Raw genomic sequence first — 17678 nt, forward strand, 5'->3', positions numbered from 1 at the left:
AAACTCTGAAACGTATCAAGTTTTCGCTGAACGGGAGGGTTTTCAGGTAAAAACGCCTGGAAAACGGCTTTGAAAATCCGGAAACGTATTTGCATCCCCAAAAACGTATTTCCCGCGTTTTTTTGCCGTTTCAACGCCTGATACGTATCAGATCCGGAAAACGGCGTTTTTGCCCTGTAGGGAGCCGTTTCCGGTAACTTAGCATTTACTCATGAATGATCACATAATGAAAATAACAATATCCAAAATCAGCCACGAGAAATTTCTAATTTCTTGTCTCGTGCTTGATTGGGAGTCTTCTCCTACATAGTCGAATGACCTTAGTGCTATTGATTAAATTCAAGATCCATACCCTATGTGCTCTTGATTATTGGGAGCCTCTCCTGCATAGAGGGCTTGGTTATCTTGATTAAATACAAGTTCCATACCCTAGTACATGACAAAATCCAATGGAAACATTGCAACCCCCCAATCTTGAAATCCTAAAAAAAGGGATAAGTCTGTTGGATTTTGAGTGAGATCTAAAATTCTATTTTCTCCATATGAAATCCAATGAGGGCGAAACCACTCTCAAACATCCTGAGTCATTTCATGGTAATGTTAAAAATTTAAGTAAAAGTGACATTCTCCTTAAAAATAAAGGAGAATGCCACTTTTACTTTAAGAATTTAACATTACCATGAACTGCATATCAACGCTAGGGCCATAGACTTGAACATTAGGCTGCCCCACTCAAAAAAATCTTCTTTTTTATAACTTGAAAGGTATCTAGAAGCATCCAGAAGATATTTTAGTCGCCCAATAAAAGAATTAGAAGCGAAAAAATAAAAAAAATTCAAGAAAAAGTCAAGTTAGAAGAGGAAACTCCACCGTACGGCTTGGAAATGAGTTTCTGGCCATACTGGCCACGTTTCGTCCTCGAGAAATGGGCCAGTATGGCTGGAAACGTGTTTCCAGGCCGCACGGTACGAGTTTTCTCGTTTCTGTTTCGTTTCCGGCCTGCAACTTAGAGGGAAACTATATTCAATTGCTTAAGTTATTCATTTAATAATCTTGGTTTATCATCCTTTTTAACAACTTGTAACATGGAATGATTTTTTTTTGGTTAATACTTCGTTTATATAATGGTTATGCATGTAGCCCCAGAGGCCAGCTCTGGGTTTGCATTTTTCATTGCTTGTGTCTTTTTGACAAACTTTGCAAATTTCCTGAAGAGTTGGGTTGTTTCTTTATTTTCTGGAATATTGGTGTATAAAATTTTCAGTAGAATAGGCTTTGTTTAGAACAAAGTGAAGTGTCTATTCTTACTTTAAAATGCTCTAGTTTCGGTAACAAAGTGAACTGTCTATCCCTTACTTGTTCAGTTTTCGAATGCAGTTATGATATGGAAGTGGTTTATTTTGAGGAAAGTGTAAGGACCAAAAAACGCCAGCAGATGGTCAATGAATCATTAAATGTAAGTTTCCAAGTAAAACAAAGAAGTAGGTGTCTGTTACCTTTTCATATATAATGATGATTATGCCAATTTTTCTTAGAAGTTCATTCTTATATTTGCATGTGGCTAGGATTTGATTGTCTTTACAAACTTCAAAACTTCTTGCAGCTTGTGTATCCTGCTTACCAAGCTATGGTGAAGCATCTCCACTCAGAAGCTCTGAATAGGTTCAAGAAGGAACTTGAAGAGGCTGTTAAAAATGGTGAAGGGTTTGCATTTGCTGTTAGGCACTATACAGAAAGTTGCATGGCAGAATTTGATCAGGGCTGTTCAGGTGTGTTAATAAGAGTTTGGATCTTGTACTTTCCTTATTTTGGAAAAGATGATGTACAATTGGAGCTTTTGGGTCTTTCTGAATGTATGCTTCTAGACTCTTTATAATTAGCACATGAAATCTTTGAAGAATGACAAGTGATTTTTTAACAAGTTATATATATATATACCGAAATATAGTTTTTGATCCATATTAAATTGCAGGCTGCAACTTATCTAATCAAATTAAAATATAATTACTTCAAAGTTCATAGTTCATTTAAAAAAATAAATAGAATCATAATTTAGAAATTAGAATGTGATATGCTTGGTCTTGATTCTTGAATGTTCAATGTTCATTGTTCATGTACAACTTACAAGCACATAAGAAACTACTAACTATAAATTTAGAACTTAGATATTAAAACCGTAAAATGCAAATTTTCCATTAAGTCATCAAAATCAAAATGTATTACTGTTTACATAGATACTGACTCCTGAGAGAATGCCACTGGAAAATACAAAAGAGTAGATACACAATAAGTAGGAATATCATAGCTCGTCACTGTCGTGACTCATTAATTGTACGAGTCACTAGCCACTATCCAGTGAGCCACGAGTCCATGACTCATCACTCTTTCAATAGTCCATGTCCTCTATGTCATAGTCACCATCACTGGCACTGCGATCTGACTGTACTCCATCCTCCTCCTCTATGCCCAATCCAAGATCTACCGCTGTATTTGTTGGTGTGGAGGATGACCCCTCAAGATACTCTGGCTCATCATCAAAAGTCATTGGCTCTAGCACTGGGTCATTAAGATCCATGTTGGCTAATGCCAACTCAACACTGTCGTCCAAGCCCATATCATCAGGAAACACATCCCACATCATTGTCTTTTCCTTCAACCACTCATGTCTCTGCCTGTAAATAAGACGAAGTTGGTGTGCACAAACACCATTGTCTCCGCCCTGGATTGCTCTAGCTTGCCCTTTTTCAAACTATATAGATTCCCATAAGTGCTCCAATTCCTCTCACAACAAGAAGATGGAGTAATTTGAGAGAGGACCCTCAAGGCTAACTATTGTAGAATAGGGCATGCTGACCCATGAGTTGCCCACCAAGCGTAGGCACCTTTGACCCCCCTATCTCCAAGTACATCATACCCCCCAAATCTCCTGGTGCCAGTGGAGAACTCTACAAAGTCTTCCTCCACCTCAAGAAAATATGCTCTATCTTGAAATATACTTCTGAATGCTATCGTCCTCCCCTGTGAAATCTCTCCATCCATGTGAGGAGGGTATCTATGTGAGGTCCCACCACAGAGCCACTCTTGATTGTAGTACTTGGGATTCAAAGAGTGAGCTAAGCAATGCAAAGGTGTGCAATTCTTATCCCACCTAGAGATAAGAATATCCTTTATGGTGGACCATAAGCCCTCTGCTGATGTCTCATATCCAGGGCACTCATTCTCCATAACAATAGTCTTCACAGACTCAATCATGGAAACCCAACCCTCGTAAACCTCTCCTAAGATGGGCTGGTCCGTGTCTGCAAACCGAAAGAAAGAAATGATAGGGTTCATGATCTTTATGGTAAGATCCACCCTCTCCCACCAACCATCATCTAACATTGTGTCCTTTACCTTTTTTGAAGCAGTTTGATCCATCTTTCTCCAAAAAGACCAAAGATCTGAAATAACCATGGCCCCAAGAGCGGCCTTCACTTCCTTCAACCTCTTAAGCATGATGAATGAGGAAGCAAACCGAGTATCTACAATCTTCAACAATGATAGATGTGTGTACTCTTTATATATTGTGAGGGCATTGGTATGGTAACTATGGTTTTGTACAAAATTTCGGATATGGCGTGCATCCTCAATAAGATTGCCAATCCATGTCACATCTGAAGCAATAGATTTGAGCGCCAAATTCAAAGAGTGAACAATGCATGGTGTCCAAAATATTTGTGGATATTTAGTTTCCACAATCAAGCTAACAACTTTGCAAATAGGTGCATTCTTTGTGATGATTTGCACACAACTTTCAATGCCTACATCTTCATTAACTTTAATAAATAGCTCACCCATATATTGTGCATCCTTGTATTGTCCAAGAGCATCAACTGCTTTCAAGAAAACTGGTCCATTTTGAGAATATACCATGAAATTGATGAGAGCATGGCGTGCTATATCTGTCCATCCATAAGAAACAATACTGACACCAGATGAGATCCATGATGATTTAATAGGTTGTAGAATTCTATCCACCTCCTTCCTTGCCTTAACCAACAATGTCGTTCTAAGCTTCTCTGAACTTGGAGGCACATACCCAATTGGAGCCATATCAACTAGAGCTCGCCACATCTCAATAAACAAAGGAGACCGTGCAACATTAAAAGAAATGAAGTTGAGATAGAAAAAAAATGCCATTGTAAGATCAACCTCATCTCGCTTCTCACGCTGAAAAGTCTTGCCCATTGGACCACCACAAGTTTGGGCTGCCCTCTTTTTTGTTGGCTGAATTTCAGTCCCTCTCCCAAATCTACTACTATTAGCATTCCTCAAGAATGGAAGAGGATCTTCATTTTTACTAATTTTCCTGCTTGCTGCCACCACATTCCCAAAGCCAGCTGCATCCTCCCTTTCCAAATCCATTATTTCTTTAGGACTGATCTATTTGCATGCTCCAATTCCACAAGGAAGGCCCAACAAATGGCCCTTAACTCGAAAGTAAGTGCTCTTAAATTCACCCTTGAGCACATTCCCTCCCGCACCAGCCTTTGGCTCTTGCTTCTTGGTTACATACTTCCAGAGAGGGTATTTTCGTTGTTGTGCTTGTTGTCTTGCTACAACAGCATCATATGTTAATGTTGGCTGAGAAGCACCTAAAGCTTCACTTGAAGCACTTGGGGCACTATGACCAATAGAAGGTGAAACAGAAAAACTTGGAGGGGGGGGGGGACCACGAAAAGCGCTACCCTTGTCTTTCCTTTGACCTCTGCCTGCTGCCTTGGATGATTGAACCATTAATCTTCTTGCTGTTATAAAGTCCACATTCCTTCACCTACAAAAAAAGACGATTAAAATTAAACAATTAGCTATAAATATCATTTTGGAATCTGGGTTTTATGTATAATTTTATAAATATATCAGATTTCTTTTCTCCAGTTTTTTTTTTTTTTTTATATATCTTTTCTCCTTACATCAGTTGAGAAGCCGATTCATCAAAACAACAAACAAATTTGCAGGGGTTTTGAGCTCAGAAAGTTTTGAGCATGATGGATACTCCCTCATGTTAGGGAGTGAGGCACAGAAGACAGTTCTTGTCATACAGGTGCTTGATTGGATACTAGAGACTTATTTCAATCCTTTTTTACCACCACAGTCACTTACAGAGTTACCAATAAATTTAACTTTCGCAATGCCAGAATGCAGCTCTAGGCATATATGGAAATATGTTGAGGGTGAATTATATAACATTCCAGACATGATCTTTAGTGAAATCTGAAAAACAGTATTTGACCCACTTTAAAAATGATTCTTGTTGTCTAAAATTATATTTACTTCTTGTCTAAAAATCAAAGAACTGTTTTTTTAAACCTCAGATTTCATTGTTTCAGATTTGATAATTGAAAATCTGTTCAGCAAGCATATTTTACTATTTGTTTTCTGTACATTTCTAAATAGTGAAATATCTGACTTTATGGAGGAAATAAACCAAGCGAGAAAATAAACCAATCTCTGAAAAATCTGATTCTAGAGGAAAGAATCTAGAAGTCTTGTCTGTGGCCTTTTTGCTGGAAGTGGCAATTTTTAATATAATTCTGGGCATACTCTCCTGCAATGCAATTGAACACAGAACACAATTCCATATGACTTTGGGACTTAATAGTCATATTTGAATAGAGATGCATGCAACATCAAACTCTGTGTTTTCTTTAGCAAGAGACAATGGTAATTGATCCAGAGGCTGAACATTCATTTTCCAATGTCAGAAGTTAATACATACTATTACTGCTCTGAAGTTAACACTGACTTTTGTGGAGGGAGTTACTAAAGCATCAACCTAGTGATATAATAAATGCAGCTTCTATGGCCTGAGGGTTTCAGATGTTTGACCCTCTCAGGGAGGCAGCGATGTTTCAGGGTTCTCTCCATAAGATTTTATAACAAGGAAGGCAGTACCCATGGGAACTGTTGTTCCTCTAGAAGAAACTACTACTCACCAGAAAAAAGAATTGAATAGCACATCGCAGACTGTATTATCAATGGACTTGGAATACTCATGACACTGGACAGTGGACAGACTTATTTATATTTGTATACTGGCCCTGGAATTCGACAGCGTAAGCTGCACGGTGCACACACAATCAAACACATTTTTTATGGGCTTGCTGCTTAAGTTTAACTACATCTATGGCATTATCCATATGGTCTATGGGCCACGACTTACCTGAACTAGTGAACCTCACACACACTGTAGCCTGCGAAGTTGCCAAACCTCACACACGTTGCGACCAAACAGCTCCACGAGTCCATAGAGATGACTCGGCTCCACACGACGAATATACACCGACGGAGAGCGACGGCAGAGGAAAATAGCAAAAGAACCTCAAAAAAATAGTTGCGTGGGCTTTAAACCATCGATTTCGTGGGGTACGTATTCCACTGGAGAAAAAACGTTAGGGCAACGTCTTTTAGACTCCGAATATTCGTTTTCCATGACTAGGACACGACTAAAACGATCGAATACGTTTTATGTTTTATAGGACACGTTAAAAAACGTTTTCGACACGTTTTAGGGCCGTTTTTGTGTCTGGTCCGTTAAATATGGAACATGGGACCTTGGAGGACGTGTCCTGTGAGTTAGGTAAACTGTAATAGTCTTTGACTTTCTTCATTCAGAAACCTGCATTCAAAGTTTGTTTTATAAATATCACTGTATTGAAGTTACAACTTCACTGTATTATTAATCAAAACTGCAAATTCTTTAATGCAACAATAAAATAGAACATACTTGATAAATCAAAATTGCAAATCATCTAATAAAATACAAAACCAAAAATTCCTTCCTTTTCAATTGACTTTTAAAAGTTTGAAGAGTAAATATATAATTTTTTTATCCAACTCAAGTTTTATTAACAATATTTGCCAAATTATATCTGAATCAAAGCATTGCACGGTTAGCTGCCTGTCATATATTTAAATTTTAAATATTTTGCAAAGGTTCATTTTGAATTTAAAAATAACATTAAATTTCTAACTCTTTCCGATCGTTGAGAGGAGAACTGGACGCTATCAGGTGGATTACTTGTTGAAGAATCTAGGGCATTTAGAAATTACAATGATTCTTCTAATGCATGATAACAATTTGTGAAGTATTTATACAATTTATCTTAGTTTAATGTTTCCTTCATTATTAGTGTGTATATGTTAGCTTCATCAAACTGCTATCAAAACAAAAGAGACAAAAACACAAATATTTGGCTTTCTGCCAGGGCCAAAACCTCTCCCTCTTGGAGAGGAAAACTCACGCAAAATTCTTCTTATAGAGATTCCATTGACGAATATGAAGACCATGATCCTTGACACATTCTGCCTCTCCAAGACCAAAACATCAATCCTCTTTCTTGAACACTGCAGAGGTCAACATGACTGCTGCATCATTGGAGTCATCACTCTGCTGCACTGCTGAGATTTTTTTTCTTCATTAAGTCACTGAGGTCTTCGCTGTGACTAATACTATGATGACTGATTCATCATATCTCCATCACCATACTCTAGCTGAGATCATATACCAAGAGTGTATTTTATGATCAAGATTGTAAGGATAACAGAGGGATCACTGTGATCCTCCTTATGCCGAGACTGTGAGTCTTACATCTATCAAGATTGTGATAACGTTATGGATCCTTACCATTTCTCTTGATGTCGAGACTGTTTCTTCTTATCACTGTGATATTGTTCATTGCAACGAGATGACAGTGATTAGGACTGCGTCTTTGATCTCATCAAAACTGTAGCCAAGTATATTACTGCGTTGGGTTCTGCGTAGAGTATATATACATGAAGATTATTACTCCAGACTTCATGCTACTACTGTGTCCTGATCCGCAACCCTCTCTCCTTCATCCATCCGAGATCTACTGCTCTATCCATTCGAGTTCCATCTTGACTATACCTACAGGTATGTTGAGAGCAAGATGTAGTTCAGAACCTATGCCAATGCTGCGTCCTCATCAAAGACAATCCATACATCTGAGATCTATCCATGACTGCACCTAACAGGTATCAAAGACAATCCATACATCTGAGATCTATCCATGACTGCACCTAACAGGTATTCTGAGATCATCCATCTGAGATCTACACCTTTTAATCATACGTATGCTGAGATTAGGGTCATTGCTCCGTCCAACCGAGGTATGCACCTTCATAGGTATGCCGAGATGAGATCAGCCCAGGTTCTTCTGCTCCTTATTCCCATCTGAGAAAGCAGTTGAACTCTAGATCTGTCCACCTTAATGCAGATCTTCTGCTCCTTTAATCACCCAAAAAATTCAGAGATAAATTGCGAGTTCTCTTGTGTAATTTGCGCTGACCCCAAGTGGGTATTTATAGTAGAGTGTGCTCCTTGAACCGATGTGTCATTTCCTTGAGCCTACTGTGTCCTGATCCGTAGTCCTCTCTCCTTCATCCATCCAAGATCTACTGCTCTATCTATTCAAGTTCCATCTTGACTATACCTATAGGTATGTCAAGAGCAAGATCTAGTTCAGAACTTATGTCAATGCTGCGTCCTCATCAAAGACAATCCATACATCTGAGATCTATCCATGACTGCACCTAACAGGTATGCCGAGATCATCCATCTGAGATCTACACCTTCTATTCATACGTATGTTGAGATTGGGTTCACTGCTCCATCCAACCGAGGTATGCACCTTCATAGGTATGCTGGGATGAGATCAACCCAGGTTCTTCTGCTCCTTATACCCATCCAAGAAAGCAGTTGAACTCTATATCTGTCCACCTTAATGCAGATCTCCTGCTCCTTTAATCACGCGAAAAATTCAGAGATAAATTGCAAGTTCTCTTGTGTAAGCGCTGACCCTAAGTTTCTGTCCACCTTAATGCGGATCTTCTGCTCCTTTAATCACCCGAAAAATTCAGAGATAAATTGTGAGTTCTCTTGTGTAAGTGCTGACCCTATGTGGGTATTTATAGTGGTGTGTGCTCCTATTTGAGCCGAACTATACTTGTGAACTGACGTGTCATTTCCTTGAGCCGACTTGACTTCCATTTACGCATTTAATTCATTTCGGAGCCGACATTAAGATCTCTTCTTTGTTTTGCTTGCAGATTTCGTAGTGCTTGCTCTTGGAGGAGTTTTCTTGGTCTTGGAGGGTTGCGTTAACATTAATACATTTTACATAGGCACTTAAGAGAGCTTCTCTACACATGACATGACTCTTTGACATGGTAATAAAGTCCTAAAGACATCAAGAAGAAGTCTTTTACCTAGTGACACTTCTTGCTGATGAAACCCATGTAGCAAGGCATGCAAAAATAATATATTATCTTTGTTACATCATTTACAAAGATCATGCCATCATGAAGACCGAACCTAGTTACATTTTCTTGAACACTCCCTCTTAACTATGGAGGTATTCATAATGGTACTTGGTCATTCTCAAACTAAAGAATTTCTCATAAGAAGAATCAGATTTGCAATCCATCTGTTATAGCATCATTTCAATGAACATTGTTTCCATATAGGAAGGCCTTGACTAACAACTCCATCTCTCACTTAGATCAAAGCACAATGTTGGCGAGACCAATGAATGATAGACACACATCATCATTGTCTCTCTTAGGGTCATACCCACCCGGGTGTTCTCCGAGTATGCCCTACTAGGACTATTCTCATCTCGGGTTCCCAGCCCTCAAGAATATCGGTCCTCTTGCCCACTCTTGTCTTGGATGCCCTACCACATCCTCAAAGAGTGTTAGATGCCAGATGATTACACAATCCTCCATTCTTTCTTCCAAACTGAAGACAAGAATGCTAGATCTAAGACTTTTGTGATCCATAATGTAGATATTAGTCTTTCGGATTAATCACATCGTTAGGATTTGGTTGACGTTTCGAACCAACTAATGTGGTTCATCCTTAGGACAAGAATGTCGTGTCTAACTCTCCCTCTTAACCAGGAAGAGGAACTTGCTCGAGTTCCTTTACTCATAGGAACCTCCCAGAGCTCCCTCTTACCCAGGGACTCTATCATCAGTGTTTTATAGGGTCTTCTAGTTGACTGATGATCCAATACTTCGATGTCATCAGTTTTCTCCACACGTAGGGTTCAACCATCCATTACTTTCCTCCGTCATGTCATCCCGAAAAGTATCCTCCTTGGCTTTACATCTGGGACTTCCCTCGTAGGGTCATCTATCTTCACATTTTTCTTCAATGGTGATTCACAAGGTACATAGTTGTGACATCCTTCACAACTCTCCTTACCTTGGCCCTGCACACATACCCAAAATTTTCCAAGAGGTCAGACACCAAAAACAAATCACATGTTACCTTTTGGTGATGGCCTTTTTCTAGTGACATCTCCTTGTAGGTATCAACATCTTGTATACATGTTGACACATCTCCCAACGATATCAGTTTTCAAGGGTCTTCATCTTTTTAGACTTCCATCAGAGTCTTCACATCATTCTGGGAGATTTCTTGGTCAAGTCTTCCTGATCCTCTGGATGTTGATTGCCTTCATCATGGTTGCATAATTCGCGATCTCTTCCATCCTCACATCGTTCATTCCCAGGAGCTTTCAATCAGAGTTCTTCAATTGTGATCAACTATCTCACACTTTATATGAGGACATATTATGTTGATTTCATCTAGAGTGACTTAAGTCTTTCAACATCCTTTCAGAGGAGGAGATCTTTTCCCTTTTGATCATGCTCGATCCATGTTACCTGCAACCATATGACATGACATTACAATATTAAACAAATACAAGCATACATACCTCATTATTCCTTCAGGCTTCTTTCAACAACTTTCTTGATTGAACGGATCTTCAATCCATTGATCTGCTTCATCATGTCATCAATCCTTCATCTCATGATTTCCATAAGTTGGAATTCCTGATGAAGCTCTTGCTGCCTTCCCAGATTAGAGGATCCTCCGTTGAGGTTTCTATCAGAGACTCTTTAGGATCTAGTATATCCCTATCTAGCAAATGTTCCCTTTGTCCTGGATGACTTCTTCCTTTCCTTTGATATTCAATGAGATTCCCAAGAGCTATGTTCTTCATGATTCATACGAGCTCTTGTTTCCATGATGCCACGATGCATCTTCTTACCATGATCATATCTGCAAGTACTTCTAATAGGATCCTTTTGAGAGGGACACCATCTCATTCATAATGGAGATCTATTACTCCCTCTTTCCCTGATCCTTTCTTCAGCTTCCTCCATCCTTCAGGTAATCTTTCCATAGTACTATCTTGTCAACCTTTCCTTTGCACATATTTGAGTCTTTTGTCTTTCTCTATTCAACATAGAGACCACAAACTGTTGATCGAGGTAACCTTCTTATTCATGGACATTTGTTACCTTGCTTATCAATATCAATATCAATGATGATTATTTTCTCATCATTTTTCCCAGATCTTGTAACTGAGATCTCATGAAGATATATCTTCATTCTTCTTTACTGCATTTCAGATAGTATACCCTCTAGCATTTCATGTATCCTTCTTATGTCTCCATCCTTACTTTATAGAACCTTAAGAGTTCTCATGACTTTAAAGGAGACCTTGATGTACTGACTTCTCTAAGGATGAAAATCCTTCTCATTCCATGCAAGACCCTTGATGACCCATCCAATGAAGTCATAAAACCAAATTTGATTGTAAAATGAAAAGGTACTTTATTGTGAAGATGAAGTCTTCACCTTGATCATGTTGGCAGTAGTTGGAGCAAATGTTTTGATGCTTCTTGATAGGAAGATTGCCTTCCAAAAAACTGTTGATACATATCGAATTGAAGTTGCTTGCCATTATGCATAGTGATCGTTTAGATAATACAATTTCTGATTTGAGTACTGTCCGTATGCACTCCTATATATGCCTTTGAATCAAGTTCCCCCTGAGATCTGATACCTTAAGTATTCAAACTGAGACACTGAGATGTTGTAGATGAACTTGGAAAAACTGTTGTCACATACCCTGAGATCTGAAGACTGTTGACATCCAAAACCCTTGCTGTTGTAGACTAATCTCTGATCTAGGTTTTGATCATGACTAGGGTTTGATTTGCCATCCTTGAGCTTGCTAGAATCTTGATTTTTGTATTTCTCTTTTCTGCCCTTTCTTTGACTGCTGAACCTATCCCTTTGATACCATGTTGAAGAATCTAGGGCATTTAGAAATTACAATGATTCTTCTAATGCATGGTAACAATTTCTGAAGTATTTATACAATTTATCTTAGCTTAATGTTTCCTTCATTATTAGTGTGTATATGGTAGATTCATCAAACTGCTATCAAAACAAAAGAGACAAAAAACACAAATATTTGGCTTTCTGCAAGGGCCAAAACCTCTCCCTCTTAGAGAGGAAAACCCACACAAAATTCTTCTTATAGTGATTCCATTGACGAATACCAAGACCATGACCCTCGACACATTTTGCCTCCCCAAGACCAAGACATCAATCCTCTTTATTGAACACTGCAGAGGTCAACATGACTGCTGCATCATTGAAGTCATCACTCTGCTGCACTGCTGAGATTTTGCTTCTTCATTAAGTCACTGAGGTCTTCGCTGTGACTAATACTATGATGATTGATTCATCATATCTCCATTACCATACTCTAGCTGAGATCATATACCAAGAGTGTATTTCACGATCAAGACCGTAAGGATAACTGAGGGATCACTGTTATCCTCCTTATGCTGAGACTGTGAGTCTTACATCTGTCAAAACTGTGATAACGTTATGGATCCTTACCATTTCTCTTGATGTCGAGACTGTAGTTGTTACTATTCACCGACAGTGTTTCTTCTTATCACGGTGATATTGTTCATTGCAATGAGATGACAGTGATTAGGACTGCGTCTTTCATCTCATCAAAACTGTAGCCAAGTATATTACTGCGCTGGGGTCTGAGTAGAGTATAGATACATGAAGATTATTACTCCAGATTTCATGCTACTATTGTGTCCTGATCCGCAATCCTCTCTCCTTCATCCATCTGAGATCTACTGCTCTATCCATTCGAGTTCCATCTTGACTATATCTACAGGTATGTTGAGAGCAAGATGTAGTTCATAATCTATGCCAATGCTGCGTCCTCATCAAAGACAATCCATACATCCGAGATCTACCCATGATTGCACCTAACAGGTATGCCAAGATCATCCATCTGAGATTTACACCTTCTATTCATACGTATGCTGAGATTAGGGTCATTGCTCCAACCAACCGAGTTATGCACCTTCATAGGTATGCCGAGATGAGATCAGCCGAGGTTCTTTTGCTCCTTATACCCATCCGAGAAAGCAGTTGAACTCTATATCTGTCCACCTTAATGCTGATCTTCTGCTCCTTTAATCACCCGAAAAATTCAGAGATAAATTGCGAGTTCTCTTGTGTAATTTGCGCTGACCCTAAGTGGGTATTTATAGTAGTGTGTGCTCCTATTTCAGCCGACTTATACTTGTGAACCGATGTGTCATTTTCTTGAGCCGACATGACTTCCATTTACGCATTTAATTCATTTTCGGAGCCGTCATTAAGATCTCTTCTTTGTTTTGCTTGCAGATTCCGTAGTGCTTGCTCTTGGAGGACTTTTCTTTGCCTTGCAGGGTTACTTTAACATGAATACATTTTACATAGGCTCTTAAGAGAGCTTCTCTACACATGACATGACATAGGCTCTTAAGAGAGCTTCTCTACACATGACATGAGTCTTTGACATAGTAATAAATCCTAAAGACATCAAGAAGAAGTCTTTTACCTAGCGACACTTCTTGCTCATGAAAGCCATGTAGCAAGGCATACAAAAATTATTTATTCTCTTTATTACATCATTTAGAAAGATCATGTCATCATGAAGACCGAACCTAGTTACATTTTCTTCAACATTACTTAGGTGCTTTGAAACAATATAAATGTGTCAATAAGCAGAATATGCCTAGAGACTTCAAAATTAAGATACCAGCATACCAAAAAAAATCCAAATTCAGAGAACAATATGCCAAATTAAAGTTTTAAACGTAAGTAACTTGACACGGGGATTCGGGATTCGTAGGATGCAGGGATTCGAGTGTCGAATTCCGACACGTTGACCCCCCGGAACAGGACACGTAGGATTTGTTATATATATATATATATATATATATATAATTAGATATTTCTTACACAAATTCTCATTAATGATACAAATTCATTGATTTCAAACATAGATCATCATCTAGATGTAAGTTTACTGTTTACAAAGTAAGTTAGTAACATTATGGCATGCATAGTACATACAAAATTCAAACAGATGTCACATAAATCATAAATTCTAAATTCATAAATGATAAATCATAATACATATTCAATTCATCAATGATCCGAAAGGAGAAAGACAAGATAGTAAGATAAAGACACTGATAGTTGTAGTTTTCTCATTAAGTCATCAAATCAAAATGTGTTAGATAGGTAGTGCAATGCTAATGGAAAATAGAAATAGAAAATACAAAACAACTACAGGTATACAAGCCTCAAGGCAGTAGGTAGCCCATGACTCATGAGCCATCAATCCTCATAGTCATCATCAGAATCAGCATCACTATCCTCATCATCATGGTCACCACTGCTCTCCTCTGCATCCTCCTCTTCCTCTGTATCCATAGTCACCTCTGCATCTACTGGTGTGGAGAATGACCCCTCTACAATATCACCGTCATCAAATCTAACAGTGTCTAGCACTGGATCATTGAGATCCATGTTGGCTAATGCCAACTCAACATTGTTGTCCAGACCCATATCATCAGGAAAGACATCCCACATCTTTGACATTCCCTTCAACCACTCCTCCCTCTGCTTGTAAATAAGACGAAGGTTGGTGTGCACATACACCATTGTCTCTGCCCTGGACTGCTCAAGCCTGCTCTTCTTCACACTATACAAATTCCCATATGTGCTCCAATTCCTCTCGCAACAAGAGGATGAAGTCACCTAAGAGAGGAGCCTCATGGCTAACTGCTGAAGAGGAGGGCTTGTTGCCCCATGATTTGCCCACCAAGAATAGGGCTTCTTAGCCCCCCTGTTTCTAATGACATCATATCCTACAAATCGACTAGTGCCAATGGAAAACTTTGCAAAGGCATCCTCTACCTCATCAAGCAATGCTCTATCCTGAAAAACCCACCTGAATGCATATTTCCTGCCCTGTGAGATTTCACCACCCATGTGAGGAGGGAATTTGCGGGAAAGTCCACCATTCAGCCACTCATGGCTGTAGTATTTTGGGTTCAATGAGTGAGCCAAACAATGTAAAGGTGTGCAATTCTTGTCCCATTTGCTGACAAGAATACCCTGTGTAGTACCACATAAGGCCTCTGGTGATGTCTCATATTTGGGGCACTCACTTTGTAGAATAATGCTCCTCACAGACTCAATCATGGAATCCCATCCCTCATAAATCTCTCCTAGGATGGGTTTGTCTGTATCTGCAAATCGAAGCAAAGAAATGATAGGGTCCATGATCTGAATAATTAGATCTACCCTTTCCCACCAAGCATCATCTAGCATTGTGTCCTTCACTCTTTTAGAGGTTAGTTGATCTATCTTTCTCCAAAAAGACCAAACTCAGAAATAACCATGGCTCCAAGAGCAGTCTTGACCTCCCTCAACCTCTTCAACATGATGAATGAAGAGGCAAACTGTGTATCAACAATCTTCAACAATGATAGATTGTTGTATTCCTTATAGATAGTGAGGGAATTTGTATGATTTTGCACAAAGTTACGGATATGTCGTGCATCCTCAATAATGTTACCAATCCAAAGCACATCAGAAGCAATAGACTTCAGTGCTAAGTTCAATGAATGGACAGTGCAAGGTGTCCAAAACACTTGTGGATATTTAGCTTCCACAATCATGCCAGCAACCTTGCAAACAGGTGCATTATCTCAGATCTGTAATGATTTGCACACAAGAATCAACACCTACATGTTCAATAACTTTAATAAACGACTCACTCATAAATTGTGTATCCTTGTATTCTCCAAGTGTATCCACTGCTTTCAAGAAAACTGGACCATTCAAGGAAGACACCATGAAGTTGATGAGTGGGTGTCGTGCTGGATCTATCCATCCATCAGAAACAATGCTAACCCCAGATGTTGACCATGATGCTTTAATAGGCTCAAGCATTTTTTGCACCTCTTTTTTTGCCTTCATCAACAATGTGGTTTTAAGCTTCTCTGAACCAGGAGGCACATACCATGATGGAGACCTGTGAGTTAGAGCTCGGCGCATCTCAATAAATAGAGGTGAGAGTTCAACATTAAAAGATATGAAGTTTTGATAGAAAAAAAAGGCAATGGTGAGATCAAGCTCTTCTCGTTTCTCTTTCTGAAAAATCTTGTCCATTGGACTAAGTGAAATTGCCTTTATTTTTGCTACTTGTCCCCCAATAGAACTCTCAAATGGAAATTTGGTGGTGTCTTTCCTCAAAAATGGAAGGGGGTCATCATTCTTGGTTTTTCTTGATTTTGTAGCCACATTTGCCATACCAACAGTGAACTCTTTTTCCATTTCTTTCCTCTTTTGTAAAGGAACTTGTGTACAAGCTCCAACTCCACAACCTGGTAAAGCCAACAAATGGCCTTTCGCACGAAAATATGTGCTTGTAAAAGTACTGTGGCAAAAGTTGCATCTCCAATGCACATTGCCTCCTCCCTTCCCCTTGCTGCTTGGCCCATCCTCTCTTGTGACATATTTCTACAAGGGATATTTCTCAATGTTACCTTTAGGAGGAAGTCTTTCCTCAACATTACTTGCAGCAGACTCTGATGATATTGGGGGAGGAGGGCATCTCCAATGGGGACATTCTTCCCCTTCCTTTGCCCCCTACTTGCTGCCCTTGATTGAACCATGAATACTGTAAAAAAATAAACAAAACATGTACAAATTTGTAAAAGAAATGCATATACAAATTGCTGTAATACAAATGCAAAAAAATAAAGATGAATTGCACTTACCTAGTGCTTGAATCTCCTTGAAAGTGCTCCAAACCCTTGGCTCCTTGCTCCAAACTTCTAACAACAAACCCACAACTCACTATTTGCAAAAGGAATGAGAGAAAATGCTAAAGAAAATTAGAAATGCGCCCTTTTTAATGGCTAGCAGGTTCCTTTTCTTCGGATTCGAATCCGATTTTTGAGACACGATCTGTCCCAACGGGACACGATCCGGATTTGATCGTGTCCTATTAGGACACGTCGTGTCTCAAAAATCGGATTCGAATTAGGTCGAATTGAATCCGATTCTTGGATACAGACACTTGGGAAAAAATCAACGAATCCGGTTTCATAGTTTTAAACATATATAAGATTATATCATTGTATGAGTTGCTCTAAAAGGCCACCTTTGATCACATAACTGCTAAATAATAAAACTTAATAACTTGTGCAGCGTAGCTAGTAAATACTATATAGTAAACAGTAAACAAGAATTTTCTTTTGGAAATTAGCTCATATCAAAAAGAGCAGCCAAATTAGGATTTTTTGGCATTTGCAGACAAGAACTAGGCGACTTGAAAAAATGAGAACTCAGAAAACTCAGAAAAAGATTGTAATGTAGAAGGTAGAACTGAGAACTGAGAACTCGCTGCTCTACAAACTGTTGACCTAGGTTGTCA

General features: G+C 38.9%; 1 pseudogene across 1 annotated transcript in view; it reads left to right on the forward strand.

Moving 5' to 3' along the window:
* Positions 1-17678, forward strand: part of LOC149174944 (protein ROOT HAIR DEFECTIVE 3-like) — a 238494-nt pseudogene that overhangs the window by 196031 nt on the left and 24785 nt on the right. Inside the window, exons 15-16 of the transcript XR_016257955.1 lie at positions 1378-1456; positions 1604-1769. The product of XR_016257955.1 is annotated as a protein ROOT HAIR DEFECTIVE 3-like (transcript). The remainder of the gene's footprint in view (positions 1-1377; positions 1457-1603; positions 1770-17678) is intronic.

Source organism: Pinus tabuliformis, chromosome 4_1 (assembly GCF_031772625.1).
Source record: "Pinus tabuliformis cultivar Carrire ecotype Pingquan chromosome 4_1, CPIR1, whole genome shotgun sequence".
Taxonomy (NCBI): Eukaryota; Viridiplantae; Streptophyta; class Pinopsida; order Pinales; family Pinaceae; genus Pinus; species Pinus tabuliformis.